Here is a 17,828-nt window from a genome sequence, read left to right as displayed (position 1 = left end):
TTGTTTGTTTATGTTGCCTGCTGCATGCCTGTACTGACTATTTGACTGTGTATCAACTATAACTCTGGATTGTGCGTGTACATCTGTTTGTTCCTGTATTGACTATTGCTTGCTTGACCATTCTGTTAAATAAACCCTGCATTTGGATCCACACTTTCTTGTCAGCATCACATCACAGTCTGATTGGTTTAATGCAGATTATGCTCAAACACAACCATAACTCATGAGGAGAATAAGCACAACCCTGTTAGACCACGCCTGTGCCAGGCCGCAGACAATATTATTCCATTCTTTAAATAGCAAAAGTGGACTCAGATATGCCCTTAATGCTTTTGCACCATGCGCTTAGATTGTTAAGATAGAGCCCTTTATGTTCATGTTTGTTTCTAATAAAACCGTTGTACTATATTTAAGAAAACAATTAAAAATGCAATATTCAGAAGAATGATTGAGTCAATCAAATGATTAATCAATTGTTAGTTATTGGTCCCTTTAACAATTATTATTATTATTATTATTATTATTATTATTATTATTATTATTATTATTATTATTATTATTGTTATTATTATTATTATTATTATTATTATTAATAATAATAATAATAATAATAATAATAATATTATCAAATGACTTGCCTATATAACTAAACTTGCCTAGTTAACCTAAATGACCTAGTTAAGCCTTTAAATTACACTTTAAACAGTATTAGTCTCTTATTGTGTAGTGTCATTATGTCAAAAACTATAAAAAGTGTTATTATAATTAATAAAATTATATTTAAAAATGTTGTGGGAAAAATCTTTCATCACTTTGACAAAATTATGAAAATATTTGAAATATTTAACTCATAGAAGGGCTAATATTTTTGCTTCAGCTATTTGCAATATCACACGAGTTGTGGGAGGCATGCGTTGGCTCGAGGCCACAGGTCAAGTGCCTTAGTGTCCTACCAGTGACAATATACAACCATATCACACTGCTATGACTGTGATATTGCATTTATACAACAGTTTAACAACATAATTGTGTATAAAAAGAAAATAAAACAAGAACAGTCCTCGAAAAATCCTTGAAAACTAAAATTACTTTCTTTTGCCAGTCATTCACATCTGCAGCTGCCTTTTTTTAGGCGGATTGATACATAAGAGTGAAGAAGCTGTATGAGTGCTGTTATTTCAGAATATCACACAGCTATCAGCCAATAAGAATCGAGAAACAGAAAGAGCTGTTGTATAAATAAGTTAAGTACTTAAAGCAATACATTGTAACCTATAATCAAGAATTAAAAAAGGCAAAATTCAGGGTAACATTTCACTGCAGATTACTGAAAATGTCAGTTAAAGTCCCTTTGTTAAACTTTCCAAACTTCAAAAGTTGTCGGAGCAGAGATAAAGATTCTAGAATGCAATTCCGAAGCGTAACTAAATGGAAAGTGACCAGACAAAAAAGGCCCATTCAACGGTAAAGTTTTACTCCACCATGTGCCGCTTCACCAGCATCAAGCAGTCTGATCCGCCATGGACACTCATGCTAGTCTAAGCTGCTCTTTTCTGCAAGCTTGTAAGCAGCAATTTCAGATTTCTCAAATGTCATGCAAATACTCCTGTAGCTTCTCATTTAATTCAGTGTATCAGCGGTGCACTTAGGTGAAGAGCCATGGCCCATAACAATGAGATCCTGGCTTTGCTTCCATTGCATGCTATCACATTGCTAATCCATTCCGAATAATGCAGGGAATGTGAAACCAGACTCTCCCGAAGGAGAGAAATTCCCTTTATTAATTAATATGTTATACTCCATTCCAGGTTCCATAATTAAAAGATGCGTGTTTGCAGAGTCGGCTAGTCATTTGAAGCACTGGTGTGGTTAATTCGTTAACTATGTTTGTCTAATGACCAGGCTCAGTCAAACCTGCATTATTTGATTCTGTGAATCGATGAGAAGATTATAAAGTGCAATATATTTTCAATTTATTTTTGAAAAGATTTCTGGGAAATTATTTGGACTTGCTGATCCTTCTCAAAACCACATTGTTTTTTTTTCTCTAAAGCAAAATTGAAGGGAAGATTCACCAATTAACAATCCGTTATCATTTATTCCCCTCATGTGGTTCAAAATATTTTTTTTTCACGCTCTTTTAAAATGTTGTCTATTATTTAGCATTCTTATTCTTACCACTCTGAACTTCTATCAGGGTTTTTATTATTGACTAAAGTTTACAAATTGTTCCTTGTTAATTAGAATCAGTTTTAAATATTATATTGAAAACCTATACTTGACTGAAATTAGAAATGTTTGCTTACTGTAACTAAAATTAATGCATAACATCAAAAACTATAAAAGCAATAAAGCTTAAAAATGCAATCAAAATAGTGGAAAATGACAAAAGGATTTAACATTAATTCTAATAATTTAACTAAAATTGAAAATAAAACTCAAACATAATTTAAAAGATATAGCCTACACTAAAACAGGGCTTCTGCAGGTTTGACCAAGTCAAATGTAAAACTTTAAGACCTCTCTAAGACCTTTTAGGAAGATCAAAAAAAAATTTTTAGACTTATATAGGGCAAAATGCAAGGAATCTTTTTTAAATGGCTCAGTAGAATGTTTTTTTTTTACTTGCCCGATCAAAAAACTAATTCTTATTAGCCACATAATTAAAATAATGTATCAAAACAAGCAGACTCTTGTAGTATAATAACTAATATAAACTATAAAAATAAATAAATATATAAATAAAAACTTAAACTAAAAATGTATGCACAACAAATTGTTATAAAATTAATTATCAATGGAGTTTTGCTAAAAGTTTTATTGAGATGGATGTTTGGTGATATGTATTGTAGATATGTGTTGAATTGATTTGGTGGCTTACATAAACAAAGAAAAAATTAAGACCTGTTTAAACTGATTTAAAAACTACAAGACAACATTTCAGTACATTTAAGACTTTTAAGGCCTAAAATTTAGTTTTTGAAATTTAAGAAATTTAAGACTTTTTTTAGACTGCATGGTCATTCAACCTAAATAAAACAATCCATATATAGGTATAATTTACTTTAAAAGTTCCTAAAATGTTTTTAAAAACAAATCAAAAATGAAATCAGCTAAACATTAAAGCTGAATGAAAAATTTGAATAAAAAACTAACAGAATATAAATACTTTAAGCATTGGACTGGTAAGGTCAAAACAACAACATAAATACAAAAACATTCATCAGATAAAAGTAAAAAAAGTCTTCTACATCAAGTTCAGATTTACACAACAGCAAACATGATTTTAATCTTTTAGTATATGGAACAATCTTCAGACAATAGTTATTCTTCAATGCGTAGCTATTGCCTTTCCTCTGAAAGCATCTAAGATATTTATTCCAAGGACCACATCTAAGCAACCCAGGATCATTCTGAAAATGTACCGCTATATACATTTCTGGGGAGCACCAAATATGTCCTAGGAGCTTTTTTTGTCCTTGAAGCTTAGCTTTTTGCAGTTTTTTTTTTTTTTTTTTTCACAAATCCACCAGAGGCCACTGTGCACTTTTTGACATCTCAAATTTCTCTAGTGAGTGCCTTACTGACACAACCTCCTTCCCTAATCTCAACCAATAGTGTTTTCAATGCTCCAGAGTTTGAAGTATCGATTTAGTATTGCATGGCAAACAAAACACATCAGCAAAAGTAAACAAACAACATTAGATCAAAACAAAAGGGGAAGAAACACACACACAAAATAAATGTCAAACACAGCTCAAATTTACACAAAATGCCAGTATTCTGTATTATGAACTGATGCAGCGGTTTTCTTATATAGTGTCCCACTGTTCTGCAATGCAACCATTGGGTCTCTTCTCAATTGCATCATTGCACGTCAGTCCTGTCATAGTGTTGACAGTAAGAGTAGCTGAGAATATATATAGACTTTGTAGGAAGTGAAGAAGTGTTTGGTGTTAACAGTTGCACGTAGATTAAAAAAAGACTTCACTTGAGTTACTGAACATGTTGTAAGTCATTGTATACAGAAGAGACTGTTGCTCAAAACGAATTTGACCCTGTCAAAATTACAATTACAACTCAGATCGAGGCTGCGAGTCAACATGCAAAGAGTATTGCTGGGAATCCATCCCTGCCAGTGCAAGCTGTACAATCACGTTCATGTAAAGCTGAGGATCAGAGAAATTACAGCACTTCGCGCAAACCACCCAAACCTTCATTCTCAACACAACTACGGTCAGCATCGTCCTCCTGCACCTACCACTGTGAAATGTTCTTAACTACAAGGGAAATGTATTATATTGTTGGCACTAGAAGTTGCTGTGACTTGATTGTATGATTGTATGTATGATTGGCATCCTATACATGCAAAAAACCATAACAACAGTCCCCAAACTGTAACTGCAGCATTATATAGATGTAACAAGCTCTGATTGACCCACCCACCATCTTCCCTAAACCCAACCGACAGCTTTAAAAAGCTGTCCAGAAAAAGAGAAATCTTCATCTGATTTTTATCACATTTTCAAATTTTACCACATTATCACCCAGCTATTTACTTATTTACTTTTTCTTATTTTTTGGCTTCTGTTTTCATCTTCGTGGCTTTCTGGAACCGTTCTTGTTGTCGCGGTCGACTCCTCTCTGCGTCTCAAGTCTTCCGCCGTACATGGCAATTAATGGCTCATTTCCACTGAGTGGTACGGTACGCTTTTATGGCCGCTTTTATGGTTTCCACTGTCAAAAAGCATACTGAACCGAACTTACCATACCACTTTTCCGGCACCCTTTCGAAAGGGTACCAAACACAAGAAAGGGTACCAAAAGGCGGAGCTAGATGCGCAGCTGAACACTATTGGTTTACAGAGATATGCCATTCGCTTATGCAACAAGCCAGAATGAAAACAAAGGAACCGCCACGTTTTAAATACACAGCCCAGAGATTACAGCAGAATTATATATACATATAATAACGAGCCATGGTTGACCCGGGCTCAAACAAACCTTGTCGTCATCTTGATGAATAGCCACAAAGCCAAAAAGAAAAGCAGATTTTACCCTGTGCCTGATAGTTTTTTACGAGCCAATCTGAAGTGCGAGCGGTTTCGCTTTCTTGCTTGCGCTCTTCGCACATCTATATTTGACAAACTTCTTGAGCTGATGATTAAAACATGCGCTTGATTATTGAAGTGCTTTTGAAACCCGATCCTTTCAAAAGCTGACAAACGCGAAAGTGACACGCGAAAAAACAAAGGAGAAGTCACCTTTTGGACTATTATGAATTCGGAATGATGGAATTACTTTCCAACATAAAGCTACATGTGCTGCTGAAGATTAAAGACACAGATGACAGGGCTGCTCTGACTGAGGGCTATGTTTAGTGTTGCTTTTGATTCTAAATAAGAACTAAATGTATGCTGTGTGTAGTTCTTTAGCAGTTGGTACAGAATCGGAGACTTGGAGAGGGTCTGTATGTATTCATATATGTTGCATTTATTTATTTATTTATTTATTTATTTATTTATTTATTTATTTATTTTATTTATATAATCACAGACATTACAGTGGGCTATTTCACATCATTGATCTGAAGTTATAATCAACTCATGTTCATAGAAAAGTTAGTAATAAACATTTATAGAGACTGTTTTTATGTGTATAAAGCATCTGTTTTTTGAGAAGTGTTTCTCATATGATTTGTAAATGACCTGTACAGTTTTACAGTAGATATTTTCTCGAGTGAAAATGACGTTTCTGTCGTACACCACGCCCACCAAAAGAGTACCATTGGTACCTTTTTGGCAGTGGAAACGCAAGCGTTATAAAGGTGATCTGTACCAACCCGTACAGTGCTGTACCAGTCAGTGGAAACAAGCCATTACTGGACAAACTGGACAAACAGCGGGAAAGCCGTCCATATGGAGGTAAGCGGTCAGATGGTAAGCGTGAAAAAAAGGTGTCATACCACCCCCGTAGCATTCATTTTAAAGCCTTAATAGATTTACACAGACATCAAGCAGAGTGACTAACATTTCCAACTAAACCCTCCATTCAAACCAGACACTTAAAGTACCTTGCTTGTGAAACTGCCACTTCGAAAATACAAAAAAGCAATATAACTTGTGCGTCTAACTATGTACTCCTAATGCCTTGGAAGGCAGACGCGCTAAAGAAATAAAGACGGGCAGAGAATTCCTTCTGTCACTCATTTTTAATAAAGCTTCCTAGAGAGAGCTTCAGCGCCAACAAAGGTATCAGGCAGACGGCAAGGATCGATCCCCAGCAAGCCCTAACGAGAAAAATGTGTACGTCAGGCAGCGAGAAGCTCTCTGTCTGTGTTCCTGTCAAACTGCACTTCTCCTCAGCTCCTCAGCCTGAGGGAAGTGTGGATTCTGAAGGCCTTTCCTCCTCCTCTTCCTCCTCTTTCTCCCGCAGCAGACACGTTCACCTCCCTCGCAGTCTGCCAGAGCGCTGACATATATCTGTCCTTGCTGGATGCACACGCAGAGTTAAGATGGCAGCATGTGAGGCTCAGATTAGCCATGCCGCATGTGCTAGCGGCTACTAGCGGCTTGTGCTAACATTCGTCTTGGTTTTTCTCGTCCATCATGCAGTGTAATAACTACATCTAATCTTTCCCTTCGTCTGTCTCTGTGTTTGTGTGTGTGTGTCAGTGTTTTGCTCTGCTCTTCTTGTACCTCTGGATAGTAGTGAAGCCGTATCGCTCAAGCAACATGGCAATCAGCGGGAGACAAAGCGCGAAGCTCAGTCTCAGAGAAATGTCACATGCGTCGTAGTCGCCTCATTCATCAAATCAGAGGATCCCTATCACACTCCATTTCGCTCTCTATCTCTCCCACATAGGGCGTTTTCCCTGGAAGACAAGGAACATCTCCTCCAAAGCACTGCTTGGGGAAATAAAACGTATTAGTAAATACTGTAGCTATATGTTATTAAAAAGCGACAATGTCTTGTCAGCAGTAATGTGACTGCTGCCATAATCAGGGTAAGGCCCAATCCTAATTTGTATTATCTTCTTTACCGATTTGAAAACATATGGCTACTGCTGTGGTGTTTAATTATAGTAAATGCTATAGTGTTTTTTAACCATACTATAATAATACATGATTATTATGTTGTGGTAATTATATAGTTGCCATTGCAATGCAACTGTGGTAATACAAAACATGACCCAATATTTTAGCTTTCAGGTATTTTGATGTATTGCAGTTTTTGAGGTATATTGCACTACAATACACCAGTTTACTGTACAATGTGACAAAAAAAAAAATCTTCAAAAAAAAAAAAAATGTCAAAAGGCTGGCAGCAGGGTTTCCAAAGATATTCCGTTAAATTACAGAAAATAACCATTCGTTTATTAATTTTCTTGTCGGCTTAGTCCCTTTATTAATCCGGGGTCGCCACAGCGGAATGAACTGCCACAGAAAATACCCATTTAACAAAATTACATGCAAAAACTGTAAAAATACAGAACATTCTTTACAGTCAAAATTCATTAAATTACAGTTAATTACTGTTGATAATTTGCATTTAAACTGAAAAAAAAAATGGTTATAACTGCCAATTTACTAAATATTACAGCAATTATACAGATTAATGCTGCCATTTTACAAATTATTAATGTTAATGTATTTTTATTGTAATTATACTGATTAAATAATGTAATTTTAAAGATTATTACTGTAATTATACAGTTTATTACTGTAATAATACTAGTTAATTAATGTGATTATAAAGATTATTACTGTAATTATACAGATTATTACTTTAATTATACCAATTAATTAATGTGATTTTAAAGATTATTACATTAATTATACAGGTTATTAATGTAACTATACAAATAATAAATGTGATTATAAAGATTATTACTGTAATTACACAGGTTATTACTGTACCTATACATATAATTAATGTGATTATAAAGATTATAACTGTAATTATACTTGTTATTACTGTAACTATAAACATTAAATTAATGTGTTTATACAGATCAACTCATGTAGTTATGCATGGATTTTTTTACATACATTTAAAACAGAAAAAATATATTTTTAAACAGTGATTAAAAAAAGCTTAGTTACAAATAACTGCTGTTGACATAAAACACTGTAAATATAACTATAAACTATTATATAGTTTTACAATTTTTTTAGCATATGTAGGTTAATCTCCAAAACAATTTGCTTGAAAAAAATACAAATAATTCTAATAATTTATTTATCTCAATTTTTTTTTATTTTTTTTTTACAAATACACATTTGGTCATCGTTTAACAACAAAAACAAGGTTATTGTCATGTTAGGACACCTGCACACAGATGAGTATCAACTAGCAGTTTACTAGGAGAATTGTCTTGCAATTAAAGGATGAACCAGAAACAAACAGGTGCATACAGATAATCACAATTGTAAAGGCGGCAAACAAGATAAAGTGAAGAGGTCAAACGCGACGCGGCAAGGCAATGGGAAACGCATCGAAATGCTCACTAAACAGTTTAAGACTCAGCAACGATGTGTGTGTGTGTGTGTGCTAAGTTTGTAGTCTTTGAAATCAATCCATAACGACCTTCTGACTATGTGTGTAATCAGTCAGCATTACAAACCCGGGTGCATGAGTTGCATGCTGCAAGTTGTAGTTCGTTAAAGTACAGTGTGTGTAGTTCTCAAGTGATCAGCAGCTGCTAGATCACTGGTGATGGTGACAATTATAGCAACATATAGTAGTCAAATAACATTTTATAGTTTACAGTGCATGTGTTATATGCAGTCTACAAACAATAGGCTATTATTTGACATTATTAACCTTACATTAATCTTCATATGATTACTGTCTTCACTGCAAACAATTTGACTGAATTTTTGTTCCCCTATTTTTACAGGAATATCTGTAAATATTAACGTAAAATGATGAGTAACTCTCTGAAAATACAAAACATTTCCTTTAAAAAACAGAAAAATAATATGATACCAAAATACAAGCAATAACTGTGAATTTAATGCTAGAGTCATGTCTGTAAAACAACAGGTATTTCACTGTATAACAAAAAAACTGGAATATTCTGTAAAAAATACAGACAGTTACCTGTAAAATAATGTTTATTTTTTTACAGTGTAGTAGAAACTAAATTACAGTGCTGCAGTTAACTATAGTTATCATGAAAGTTTGCTGTAGCATTCATTAACAATATGTTTAAAACAGTATAATACACTTTACTATCGCATAATTTAAAAACACAATAGTCTTTTTGTTTTCATGTGTGTGTCCATCACCTCCCTTGTCACTTGAAACAGAGTGGCCAAAGCAGGGGTCCTAATATTCCCCTAATACACCACTGGACACCACTACAACAACAACTACATTACAACAACAACTACACTACAACAAAGATGCTGCATCATACCAGCCAATTTGAACGTCATCACTCGAATGAATGGGCAGTATCAGCTGATAGATATGGGCCAGTAGGGCCTACTAGTAAGCACAGAAGGCTGTTATCATCTATCCATGTGGTTAAAACAATCTATTTATGAACTTTTATTTAAAAAAATGCTTTTTTTTTTAGCTATGATGAAAGCTGCAATGTCAGTGGTTTTGTAACTGTCTTTGCCTACAGTGACATCAAAATATATTAATAATAATATTAATTTCTTACATTGAAATAGAACTCTTCTGGACACTCAAAGCACTTTACACATTGGGAGGAATCTCCTCATCCAGCTCTAGTGTGTATCATCCACCTGGATGATGCGACAGAAACCAAATTGTGCCAGACCACACACCACACACCAGCTGATTGGTGGAGAGGAGACAGGGTGATGAAGCCAATTACAATATGGGGAAGGTTAAGAGACCATAATGGATGGAGGCCAGTTGGCAAATTTGGCAAGGGTTAAATCTCTACTCTTTTTTAAAGGAGATGGGCTCTTCATTCATTCTTTCTCATTCTAAAGACGGCTCTCACACTTAGAAGCATAGAGTCCCCTTCACTATACTGGGACGTTAGGACCCACACAGACCGCAGGTTGAATGCCTCCTGCTGGCCTCACGAACACTACTTCCGACAGCAACCTAACTTTTCCATGTGCTCTCCCATCCAGGTACTGACTGGGCACAGCCCTGCTTAGATTCAGTTGGCGACCATGTGGGACTTGCAGAGAGCTAGCTACCAACATGTACACAGTGGCCTCTAATGGATATGTAGATGTAGATGTGGATGTGGATATGTATCATACATAGACCAGGGAACATATTTTGCTTAACATATCTGGGTTGCAAACACCCCACAAGTAATCTAAAGCCAGTGACACAGTGTCTGTTGTGAACCCATTATTAGTACAAACAGTAATTGTTTATATACAATAAAAAAACTGCTTAGAAGACATTAGAAAGCCATTTTGTCCACATTACCTGCTAAAGTCAAATGCACAACACATTTCGATGGACTTAATAGATAGTTATCTGGCACCATGATGAATGCTGCAATGCCAGTGGCTTCGTAACTGGCTTTGGCCACAGTGTCAAGCTCTTCACACTGTATCTGGATGTAGATAAGAAGCACAAACGGGTGGCAATGCATTGTGTTGAAAGCGCTCAGTAATTCAGACTACAGGAAAAAACATAATAACGTTACCAAGCTCATTTGTGGAGCTGCGTACACATCACAAGCACATGCACACGTTCAGTCAGAGTGAAGTATACATGCAGATAAAAGTATTTACATGCTTGTTTATGGTTTTTAATATTGCCATATGACACATACTTTAATATTATGTTTAGTACAAGCTACAGATTGCATCTATTAAAGTTTAATCAGTATTTTTCTTAAATCTCATTAGGATCACATTATGAGAGTGCATGTAACCAGAGCGTTTACATGACAATCATGTATTAAATGTCTTCATCGGTTCTCTGTTGTTTATACCAGGCCAGTAGATGTCCCTTTATGCATTCTCGACTCTGTGCACCCTTAATATACAAAAATAAGATCATGTTTTTGTGGTTTACAAAAAGAGATATATGTGCACTTTGGAGTAAAAGAAATGGTCATGAAACACCAAAACACATTTTTTGAGATGTTGGTAGTCATATATGTGTGCCACGTATAGCTGTGTTTGTGTTGCCAGCTTTTGTGCACGTACTGAAACTCCCTTTTCGTGCAAACCCTTCTCTGGCTGGACTCACTAACTTTCCTGACTTTTTTCGAACTAGAGGTGTGAAAACACTCTGCTGAGACAGATGAGCTTTCATGGCCCTTTCAAAATATGCTTAATTCGAATGCCGAGATGAGAAAACATTTTGAAAATGTGCATAAAAATGTGCACAACAGAGTAGGGTAAACTTTTAATAAAAAAAACTAAAACAATTGCATACACTACAATAGAAGCACATTTACTGAATAAATTCCAGCATACACATTAAAAAAGGAGTGTGAATTTGTTTTAACTAACAGAATATGAGATGTAAAAATTACCTTGATGTGACGACAATAATAATAAAAAAAAAACTGTGGAATGACCACATTGTAAAATACCTAAAATGTTGTTTTGGTCATTCTAAAATCTCTTGGAAAGTGCTTTGAGATGATTACCTCCCAGAACTGTCTTGAGTGGCTGCGCTCCCAAAGAGCTATCTCGCACCTCCAAAAAGCTACCACACACTCATTGCATTTTGCCTTCTGAGGTGCAACTAATTTATTATATAAGAAAAAAACCCATAGGGGCTTCTCCTACCATAACAAATTCCATTTTTCTTTTTGATATATATGATACTAGTTCATCAGGAAGTGATGATTTTGTTCTCTTTGACTCCGTGTAAGAAAACAGTGCTTTATTTGCTGATGTTTCATGCAACATTCCGGTTTCAATAATTTAATTTACATCTTTGGATGAAACATACTGTTTTCAAAATGTTTGTCAAAGGCCCAGCAAAACAACATTTCCATGTAATTAGATGAGCAAAAAATAGTAAATGTTTTAGAAATCTGTGTTGTGTAAATGCCCCCAATGACACCATATAGGTGAAAGACTGAGGGCTCCCCTTAATGATTACCCTATAATTCAAGTATAAAGGCCAATTATAATGTTTACAACTTCCCCTGAAATGTACATGGATTAAACTGTAAGAAATGAACCGACTAATTATAAAGTAAATAAATCTCCCACATCATTAGACATCACTAGTTTCACACTTGCTATAACTGGAATGAACTTGAAATGACGTTAAATGATTATCTGTGTTTGCGGTTGATAGCAAACGCTTAAATGGCACACTTAAATGAAAGTTGTATTAACTTGTTGAGAACATTTTCAGACACCTGCACGTTCATGCACAAGTGTTCATGCACAAAAAATAGTCTAACGTAAAATATACAAGCAAACCATCAGTAGTACAAACCATCATTTCTACCTTGCACTATTGGCGATGAGTTGTCTGCAAATGTCTTCTTAATTTGGATGACCTCATGCATTCATTAGCAAGAACTAAGGAGCAGATAATACAATATGGCTTGCTCAGGGACTTTTCGCTTCAAGAAAATGGAACAAAATCATAGTTCAGGTGACTATCTCTGTATTTCCTGCATTTCATGTTTCCAGTATTGCTAGCGCTGTGAACCGAAATGTTTGTAGCTTCCTCACCTGGTTCCAGTATGCTTGGGTCATTATTATTAGCTGCTGAAGGTGAATTAGTAACACTACAGTGATCAATGAGTCTTTTTTGTGAAGGATGAATTACATATGTGTCCATTTTTTTTTTGGTCAGCCAGGGGATAACATGAACTAAGGCAACATGATTTTTCTCCTAATTGTCTACTGCTAATTTCCTTTTTTAAATATGACCCAACCCCCCAAAGAGCTCGCTGAGGTCCCCTTGTGGGCCGGGATCCCCCTGTTGGGATCCACTGCTATAAGATATACTTAACTATAAAAATAAGGCAGGCTTTACAAATTTTCAGAGGGGGTTAAATTGACACTGGGAAGAAGCTGATTTGTCTAACTGAGCAGGCTCTAGAACGGGGTGCCTAAAGTTGGTCCTGGAAGGCCGGTGTCCTGCATAGTTTAGCTCCATCTTCCCTCAACACACTTTCCTGGAAGTTTTTTCATACCTAAAGAGCTTGATTAGTGGCTTCAGGTGTGTTTAATTGGGGTTGGTACTAAAATATGGAAGACACCTGCAGTCTAGAACCGAGATTGAGAACCCCAGCTCTAGGGTTGTTTCTCAATTTCAAGAGAACAGACTTGCATTCTTGTGGAGACCAGTCTTGCCAGGTGTCCTTGGAAGAACGAACTCGGGAGACCACGAGAACAGAGAATGCGTCCTGTGAGAAATGAGATGCTGCATTCTTCCTGATGGTCATGTGACCTTCACACGTTTTAAATGGAAAATTATTTAAACATTACAGCATTCATACAACCATTTATTGTTTTTCCCCTTTTCAAAATATATACTTTGCATAAAAACATTACAAACATACGTTGCACTATATAAATGAAACAGATTTGAATAAGTATTTCAGCAAATAAACACCCTTAATGTGTTTATTCCTCGATTAAGATGTCCATCGTAATGTTTACTTTCACTGTTTTATCTAGGGTTACTCCTCAGGTAAATAAGTGATATCTCTGAATGTTAAAAACAAATCTAAATAAAATGCTGCACTTCCCACCTCCAGTCGCAATGACTTCTGGGACTTCTAGAGCGAGTTCTGTGCTCAAGTCTGCATCGAAGCTTCCTCGATATTAAGAACACATACGGGAAGTTTCACACGTCCTCCTTTCTTGCAGTCTTGAGTATTGGAACTGAACTTTGGCAGCTGATGATGATGTTACACGAGAACACGAGGATGCAAGAACGCATATTGAGAAACTGCCGAGAATGGGGGTGGCCAAACCTGTTCCTGGAAAGCCACCTTCCTGCAGATTTCAGTTGCTACCCATATCAAACACACCTGAACCAATTAATTAGGACCTGAACACCACGTGATAATTAAAGGCAGGTGTGTTTGATATGGGTTGCAACTGAAATCTGCAGGAAGGTGGCTCTCCAGGAACAGGGTTGGCCACCCCTGGCCTAGAAGATAGTCAGGCTCTGAGAAGATATTTGATTGCATAAGATAGTGATGTTCTTAATACAGAAAGGCATATATAATGACTTCATTCCAACAAAACAATGATTTCTACTGAATGGACAGTTAGATATGCACAAGGATAAAGGAATATTTTGACCAACATATTTGAAATAACATAGCAATGTGTAGCAATGGCCTACAGTATGCGATTCAAATACAATTAAATCCACATTCTCTTATTATTATTTTTTTATGCATTTCTCAGAAAGCCAAACAAATCAGGAGCACATTAAGATACTTTGTCATAAGTTAATTTATACCATGTGTACATATTAAAATTTTTGTTATTGTTTTAAATCTTGTTTATTTAAGGAAAAAAAAAACGTTTATCTCTATTAATTCATTCATTTTCCTTTGTCTCAGTCCCTATTTCAGAGGTCGCCACAGTGAAATGAACTGCTATCTATTCCAACATATTTTTTTTTTATGTAGGGGATGCCCTTCCCACCACAATTCAGTATTGGGAAACACCCTTACATAGAGGGATGGGCAAAAATACATAGAAATTAATTTTTGTTAAAAATACCAAATATTTCAATTTTAAATGTTTTAAAATGAACTATAAAATACAGCAGCCACAAATGTATTAAAAATAAAATACTGTATTTTGTATTTTGAAAATACTACAAAATTTTACAAGACAGCATGACATTTCTTCGCAAACCTTCTATCCATAGGCATATTTATGAATCCCTTCACCACTAAAGCTGATTCAGTAAAGTAAACAATCTTTAACAGCTACAGCATTTCTCTGAGTAAATTCAAGCCAGCTTCTTTGCTACTTCATTCACCTCTACTCCTGTACATGAGGAGGTACAGTATTCATAAACCTTTGTTTCTCTTTCATTTTACTATACATTTTGTACAAGCCCTGTTCCTGGGTCAGATCAAAATACAGTACATCTCTTTATTTTGTTTCCATCCATTGGGTGGCCAGTAAAATTGACACTATCTCTCAACAGTCTTATATGCTTTAAAAGGTTGACATATGAAGAGGTTATTGGAACGTTTTGCTCACATAATTTATTGAATATTTCTTTTTGCAATTGAAATCTTCAACACTTAATTTAAAAACATGATTTCTGAAAACTTCCATATATCAAAGTCATCAGTTTTTGCAAATAAACTCTTACATCCTGCTGCTGCTGTAACGGGAGTCTGGATTGTTTGACCAGTCTTTATAGACTAAAGTATTATTATTTGTGTCTCATAGAATGTATTGTGCCACTGACATACACAGACATATTCCTCCTCATTAACTATACAGTGCACCTGCAGATCAACTGCTGGCATTTGAAACAGCCAATGAAATATTGTCGGTATTGCCACAGTAGGACTTATTTTAATGTTGTTTGTCTTATGTTTTTGGCATCTACAACAGCAATCATCCAGATCTACTAATATTTGTGCAGTTTACTCGTTCTCCCAAGAGTTTTTCAGTTCTTGTTAAACTGGAAGAGTCTCAGTTTACCCCCTTAGTAAACACCAGTACAGCATGTTAAGGTGTTTTATATTCCTAAACTTCCCTTTGGCTCCATATTCATGTTTTTGGATTGATATTTTATTTCACCTCATTTCTTGAGCAAAGATGCTGATGTATTGTACACGATACCACCATTACACATTACTGATTTGAGCATTGTGCAGTATATTATTTTCAATGATTTTTGACTTGCTTCCAAATGTACCCCTGCCATAATTTCTCAAGCCTAGACAAATAACTGAGATAGCTCCAAGCAGAGGCCACATTTTTATAATGTCATCATGTAGACTTCTGAGAAAGTTTTTAACAGTATTTTTAAAAATACAAGACACCAGAGTATTTTGATGCTTTTTTAACCCATTTTCATAAACCCCATCAAATACAAATGACATAGAAAAATATATAATTTTGCATTTGAAATATGTATTTCCTATGCCAGCACAGGAAGAACATGCAAGCTCCACATGGAAATGCCAACTGGCCCAGCTGGGACTGTTTCTTGCTGTGAGGCGACCACTGAGCCACAGTTCCTAATTCAAATTCACTCAAATGGTTTTAAAATCCAATCAATGCACACAAACACAAAACAAGATATTCTGAAGAATGTTAGAAAAAAACTGCCATACTGTCGAAGTCTATTTTTTTTCCCCCCAATAATTCTTCAGTATATCTTCCATTGTGTTCAACAGAAAAAACAGGTTTGGGACAAGTAGAGGATGATTAATTGATGACCAAAATTTTAATTTTGAGTGAACTATCCCTTTAAAGTGAATAAATTATAGGAAAAAAAAGTTTATCCGCCATCCAAAAGTATACTTTTTGACTTTTATAAGTGAAGAAAATTGCTTCCACCCAGATGTGACTTTAAGAAAAGTTCAAGTCACAATTCACAACATTAACAAATCATCAACAAACACTACTCACTTCCTAAACTACTAGTTAGCTGTTTATTACTAGTTAGTAGGGTATAAATTGGGTTTAGTTTTTGGTAGGATTAGGCATGCAGAATAAGATCATATTTTAAAAGTACTAATCAACAGTTAATATATTATTATTAGGCAGGTAATAAGCTGGAAGTTATTAGCATGAATTGTAACCTAACTAAAGTGTTACCTTAAATATCTTTTATTATGCATTCATGCCTATTTTGTGTTAATATTCATCTACTAACCTTTTCGGTAACACTTTAGTTTAGGTCACAATTCATGCTAAAAGCTACTGTCTTATTATAGTACCTGTCTATTATCATTATATTAATTGTTCATTAGTGGTTATAAAGTATGACCTTATTCTGCATCCCTATTCCTTCCCAAAACCTAAACTTAACTTCTACCTTACTAACTAATAATAAACAGCTAATTAATAGTTTGTTAAGCGAGTAGTGTTCGTTAATGATTTGTTGATACCGTTAGTTGTGACAAAAGTGTTACCATATTTAATTTAATCATACCGATTAAACCTCAGTAAAAATATGAATTATGTAAGGTAAACTCTAACTCTAACTACCTTGCCAATACCACTACAAAAAAAAAAAAGATGATCATGTTTTTACCATGGCATATTTGCTATTTACAGGGTGGACTTTGTAAGTGAAAAAACTCAATGCTTTACTAGCGAGAAAACAGTAAAACAGACCATCTGCAGCGCGAGGATAAAGAAAGAGCCTGCTCCATTCGGCCTCTTTACTTTACTTTTCCTCTTTACTCCTTTACTTTCACAAAGTACAGAAATGGTGTTGTACGCATTCCGCTGAAGTCATCCATTAGCCTACATATACAATTTTGTTTGGTAAGCGCACCTTAACACACCTTCTTTATAGACCACCACACCCATGAGTCCACAAAGAGGCAAAAATGGATTTGCTATATAAACAACATGGCGTAAAATAGCAACAAATCGCTCCAACCACACCTTGCGCCTCATTGCACCGGGTGTATTACTGGGTTATTCACACTATGGCAAGAAAATCAACAGGATATCCAAAGCTACTGAGCCATTTGTGTTTACATTCATATTCTAACCTTTTTGGTAACACTTTAGTTTAAGTCACTATTTATGCTAAAAACAACTGGATTATTATAGTACCTGTCTATTATTAATATATTAATTGTTCATTAGTAGTTAAAAAGTATGATCTTATTCTGCATCCCTAATCCTTCCCAAAACCTAAACTCAACTTTTACTTTACTAACTAAT

The 17,828-nt window shown here is 35.1% G+C and overlaps 1 protein-coding gene and 1 long non-coding RNA gene across 3 annotated transcripts in view; one reads left to right on the top strand and one right to left on the bottom strand.

The window, feature by feature from the left end:
- Positions 1-17,828, bottom strand: part of olfm2a (olfactomedin 2a) — a 246,246-nt gene that overhangs the window by 134,917 nt on the left and 93,501 nt on the right.
- Positions 11,779-17,314, top strand: LOC147846075 (uncharacterized). Its single transcript, XR_015481326.1, has 4 exons — positions 11,779-13,914; positions 14,139-16,296; positions 16,331-16,724; positions 17,045-17,314. It is a non-coding gene; the product is annotated as an uncharacterized LOC147846075 (long non-coding RNA).

Source organism: Danio rerio, chromosome 3 (genome assembly GCF_052040795.2).
Source record: "Danio rerio strain M-AB ecotype USA chromosome 3, GRCz13ab, whole genome shotgun sequence".
NCBI classification, from domain to species: domain Eukaryota; kingdom Metazoa; phylum Chordata; class Actinopteri; order Cypriniformes; family Danionidae; genus Danio; species Danio rerio.
This window is presented reverse-complemented; position numbering and strand designations above follow the sequence as displayed.